The following is a 6,000-nucleotide window of genomic DNA, read 5'->3' as shown; positions in this document are numbered from 1 at the left end:
TAGGATTAAAGAACGCCTCGGAGTCACGCAATCCTGCCGTGTATGTCTTTGCGAACAGCAACATTATCCCTGTAAGGCTGCGCCTGGGAAGGTTAATGCTTTGGTTGATGACCTCTTCGACGTTATTTGTAAAGCTGAACGTCTTGTACATCACGACGTGATCGTAAAGGAAAGCCTTCCCGGAGCTGTATTCCATACCGGCGCTACGTGCTAAGTCTTCGCTGTATACCGTTTCATACTGCAGCTCTAAGTTAGTAACGGAGTATGGGTGGACGGCTGCTGAACTTACGTCCTTTCCCTGTAGGATGTTCGTAGTGTCTGCTAGGGTTACTTCGAACTGTAGTTCGCTTAGCTGCCTTGGGTAGTATGCACCGTGGTTCGTGATAACTTCGAAATCTAATGGAACTACATGCTTAGTACCATAAGCCGTCTTTATTTCGTCTTCTCCTGAGGCGCCAGAGGTTGCGCTTCTTACCTTGCGTATGGCATCACTGGCGATTCCCTGCTCTATCCTTTGCGCGCGGTCAAATGCAGTCAACCATAAGTCTTTGTACGTGGTATACAAATCATACCTGTTCAAGTCCAGCAAGGATTCCCCGGCGAACTTTACGCGTATTTTGGAAACGAGGTTTCTACCCACGTTATTGACGACGTAACGCACGTCCGCAGTGTTTGGTTGTATTGCTAGGTCAAACCTTAGCGCCAGGGTGCCAGGAACCAACACTAGGTTATCCGTTAGGCGGGGCACGCCTACGTACAGGGTTTCCCCTGGCTTAGCGCTGCTGGGGGTAAAGGTGACCCGGTGAAAGGTGCGTTCTGCTTTCAGTCCGCCAACCTGCTTAGGTAATATGTTGGGGTTTAACTTTGAGCTTATCATATATAATGGAAGTAGAAGGAACGGATTTTGACCCCACCACCGAAGAAGGCCAAGTCGATATTAACGACGAAGAATACGATACGTTAATCCCAAATGACAACGTGTCCCGCGAGTATATTTGGGATAGGCTTCGAAATAGGTTCGGAAGTAGGGCCCGCGAGGCCTGGCGTTCCTTAGAGGATAAGTGGCAATCAAGGAACCCAGGGAGATCTATTCCAGAATATTTAGAATTGCAAAACTTGGATTCCACGGACCTAAGAACCGAAATGCTAAGGGGGCTTTTAGACGACGTAAGGGAGAAATTTCCAAATGTGGACTTGACCCGCCTTAATTTCCAAACCGGAGATAAGGGGCAAATTCAAATCCAGTATCAAGGAAGGGATAAGTGGTATAATCTCTACCAAAGGAGAGACTCCGACAGGCTCACCAGTAATCTCCCAAAAGAAATCAAAGACGCATTAGGAAAACCTAATCTAGTGGAAAGACTAAGAGAAAACAGCGAAAACGCCGGCAAAGCCTTCGAAAAGTTTGCAACCATAATGCAGCAGCAACAAAAAGGCGTTGAAGCGATAAGGGAAGTCGAAAGACTAAAGGAAACAATGGAGGAAAGGGAGGCAGAATACATGAGACAAAATCAACTACTCCTCGATACTCAAAAAAGAGAACTCGACGACAAGGATCAACGCATATTAGAACTTAGAGAACAAAGAAACATTTCTCTTCGCGAAAAAGACGGCGCTCAAAGGGCCTTCCGGCTTGCCCTGCAAGACCTGGATACTAGTAATGAGGAAGCTAAGAACTTACGAATCACCATAACCGGCTCTTTGGAGGAACGGCGGCAGTTGGTTGCCGAAATCAACACTAAAGAGGAGCAAATCCGGCAAAGAGATCAGGCCATCGAAGACCTGGAGGGGCAAATAGAGCGGCAGCAAGAAGTAATCGAGGACCAAACTCGTACCGAGGAAGAAAGGGAAGCAGCTCAAAGGGAAGTGGAGGCCCTCGAAATACGCCTTGCGGAATTGCGGGCTCAAAAGGAAAACCTGGAAAAAGAGCTGGGGCTTACCACCAAGGAAAAGGTAAAAAGAGCCCTTTTGAAGTATGGCGTTCCGCTGGCATTCGCGGTCGCTATTTCAAGCGTAGTAGGAGTTATCCTATCCGCGCTTAAGGCTACAGGCGCGGGCGTAAAGAAATTAGGCAATGGACTAACGGACTTGGGAAAAAAGATGGCAGCCGGTCTTCCTGGGCTGCTGGGTTCGGTTGTTTCCTTGGCACTTAGGGCTGGCGGAGAACTGTTGAAGTTCGTGGGGAATAACATTTGGATCTTGGTTGTCGCTATTGGGGTGGTACTCCTGAAGAAGCTAGGTCGATGAAGGGACCTTGGATTTCCTATCCTTAGAATTGCTGCGCTCTTTCCGCGTCCTTGATTGAGGATGATGAAAGATAGTATTTGCGCCGCCCTGATAATTTGGGGCTAGCGGCAGCACGCTCATAGTGGAAATGGGTTTATGACTCCAAACCGCATCGATAATATTGCTACCCACGCCAATGCTGTTTATCCTTGCGCTGCCCGGCGTCGACCCATCGTTGCTACCGTCATCAGGAAATATTTGTAACTTAGCATATTTACAATTAATTACCATATGAAACGTGACCGGCGTCAGATCTTCTCCGCTAAATTTGTTTGGCTCCATCGAAAAGTGGGCCGCTCTTCTGCTGTTCGGGGAAGTTCGATAGGGGGGCAAAGGCTCGTCATTCTCATCGACAAGCCTAAACCCCACATTCGCGCTCACTCCCGTGTTAATGCTAATGGTACAAATGACTAACGCAGGACCTCCAACTTCAACCCACATTCCCATATCAAACCACTCATGCCTTGCGTACTCCTTTACGTCTAAGTAGTGAACGTAATGCGTTTCACTTAAATGCGGATTCATATAATTTAAGAATCACAGATTCTCACAGGCTTAACACTGTAAGAGTGCTGATGGTCGCGTGATTATAAGGTCGATCTCTTCGATCTTCTATGCTATTTATGCACGCCGACGCCGTGTCATCTACGCGTATTTGCAACTTTACCTTCCCATGGCAATCAGCAACCATGTGAAAAGTCCAAACCGAGAGATTTTCGGTGCTGGTGTCGGGCGGCTCTACCGAGAAATGTGTAGGCTCTCTGTTGTTTGTCTTCGCGCGCATGGGCTGTAATACTCCATTGTCGTCGCAGAAACGAAATCCTACGTTTGCATCACTCGCCGTACCAATGCAAATACTGCATATTATCAACTTCTTTCCTGAGTAGTTCAAATTCACGGACATGCCCGTGACATCAACCCAAGATGCTTGGGTGTATTTTTTCTCGCCTGTGTAAGTCGTATAAACACAATCTACTCCAGCTACGTAGGGGTTGTTCATCGCCATATATAATAACTCAGACCAACGCCCGCGGCGGCTAAGCCGGCTTTTAGTAAGTTATGGTCATATTCCTCAGGTATCGCAGGTAGGACCTTCTTCTTTACGTTCTTTGGTGCGGGCTTTTCTACGTGCTCCTTCTTTGGCTTCTCCACGAAATGGGGAATGTTCCTAAGAGTGTCAGAGTTCACGTCATTCACCCCAAACTTCATATCCTTAGTAGCTCGTTGAAGTTTGTTGTTGTATCCTACTACAGAACCAGTATTTATAGATAAATTACTAGGCATTAACCAACAACCCGGGGCTACGGCATAGTCCAGTCGGGCCTTAGAATTTTGTATGGCTAGTTGGTAACGCTGTACGCCCTTGCTAATATCACCCTCCAAGATCGAACTTTCGAATAAGACCAAGGCTTCGGCTCGCGTCTCTTCTGCGGCGCCGGTATTTCCAATTATATTTGATCGGGTATTTACTTGGGCTCCAAGGATAGAATACACGTAAGCTTCTATGCTGCGGTTCAAACGGGCAAGGCCGGCTTTGGTTAGTCCTTTACCTTCTGGGGGTATGAAATTAAGATATTGCTTTGTTTGCTCGTCGTTGGTAATTTTGATAATCAGTGGATTAGCCCCTGCATACTTACCACCCTCGTCTTTGAACAGAGGTCCGTCTCTGACTTCCTTAGTGGTCTTAGCGTTTGGTTCAAAGAAGGTGCTACTGTCGTGAGTTTCTTTGTGATACCCAGTGTTCCATCGTAGATTCAACGCATGAACTTCCTTATCACTTAGCTCGTGTCCACCAATCCCCCAATAAGCCCAAATATGCCCCAGACCATTGTTAGCGCCGGCAGTGCATCGGAAATCCTTCCCTACAACGTCAAACTCCTTACAAAGTCTGTCATAAGCCGGCACGCTGTATTTATTATCTCTTGGATAAAACGTGGCATCTCCCGGTAATGCAGTAACGCCCATCTCATGCAGTATTCTTCTAACCGTGAAGTGAAAATGAAACATAAATATTGAATTCTTCATCAAGCTTGCGCTTACACCACAGCCGCTAGTGGCACACCAAACTGCAAAGTTTAGTTGCTGCGGCCAATAACGCATGTTAGGACCGCTTAACCATTCATGAGATTCCTTAGCGGTGGTATGAACAATGGGCACGTTTTTGAAGATATCTCGCACCTTTAACAGAAAGGAACGATCGTTAGAGACCCGCATGTTCAACATTAGGTCCAAACTTGGGTGTTCATCAAATGACATCGCGGGTATTGGATAAGTACTGGTACCCAGCAATAATTCCTTTGACCAACCTTGCACGGGCTTATGTTCAACATATGTTGGCTTAGGCTTATGTTCAACATAACCAGAATTCTTCAGTTGATCGTCTATCTGATTAACCAGCGTAGGTTTCAAATCCTCATTACTGTACATTCTGGAGCCGTTATAGTAAATACCATCGGGCCTTCTTTCGAACTTACTAGCATCCGCGTGCGGAAACATCTTCCTGAAGGCCCTCCAATTCCAGTAATCCCTATTGTCGTGATGTGGCTGCTCCTGTATATCATTCCCAAAAGCGTCGTACATTAGTATATATAATGGATGTTATACCATCAGCGCCTCCACTCTATCCTGATTTACCTACAAAACCCAATGAATTGAATGCCGAGAACTTCCGCTTGAATAAGGCAAATCTAATCCTCGCTTACTTAGAGGGTCAAACGAAGCACTATGAGGAGGTCAGGAAAAAGTATGCTAGAGCCCGAAGCATATTACATAAAATCGCGATAACTTCCGGCTCCATGTCCGTGGCGTTAACAGGCTCTGGCGTTGCTACTTCGCTTACTGGACCGGGAATAATTGTTGGAGTTCCTTTGGCTAGCGTCGGCGCCGTCTGCGGCATCGTTTCCGCTGTTACAACAGGCATTATGAAACAGTTGTCAAGCAAGATATCCAAGCATGACACGACAATAGCTCTGTCAAGGGCTAAAGTAAATACTATCACTGACCTTGTCTCAAAGGCTTTGCGTGACAGAAAGATAGACGACGTAGAATTCTCGCTTATTCTGGCCGAAGAGGAAAAGTACGAGAAATTAAAGTCGGATATAAGGAATAAAAAAACAGTCGTAAAAGATCTTTCCGAGGAATCTCGCAAAAAGATCTACCAGGAGGCAAAAGAAGAGCTTCAAAGAAAGCTTGCTCAGTAAACATCTGCTTTGAAAAGAGCGTGACGGGATTCTATTTACATATCGAACGTCAGTCTAGAAATTACGCGTAATATGAATTCAGTGAATTATTACGCGTAATATGAATTATTTGGCGAATTATTACGCGTAATATGAATTATTTGGCGAATTATTACGCGTAATATAAATTCATCGTATGAATTACGCGTAATATGTTATTGTCGCCTCGGAATCCATCCTAACAGGGGGTGGTTGGGGTCAATTTTGTAAAATATTTCGTAAATTACGTCAGGATAATAAGGAATATCCTTATTCAGCCGACAAAACATCCACTCGGCTCTGCTCATATCAGAAACCTCGGGAATAGACTTACCGGTAATTTCAGACAAAAGATAGGGAATAGCTTTGTAATATTTCCCTAGTTTTAATTTTTTCAATGTCTTCCGTAGACTTTGTGGGGTTGGCTCTTCTAAATGGTCTATGATTTTCTTCTTTACTTCGTTGTCTAAATATACCGGTCGATAACCTTGGATAT

This window comes from Actinia tenebrosa, unplaced genomic scaffold, assembly GCF_029948245.1.
Source record: "Actinia tenebrosa isolate PJP-AT-01 unplaced genomic scaffold, QUT_ActTen_1.0 PGA_scaffold13__45_contigs__length_12533684, whole genome shotgun sequence".
NCBI lineage: Eukaryota > Metazoa > Cnidaria > Anthozoa > Actiniaria > Actiniidae > Actinia > Actinia tenebrosa.
The sequence above is the reverse complement of the archived record's forward strand: the minus strand, read 5'-3'. Positions refer to the sequence as shown.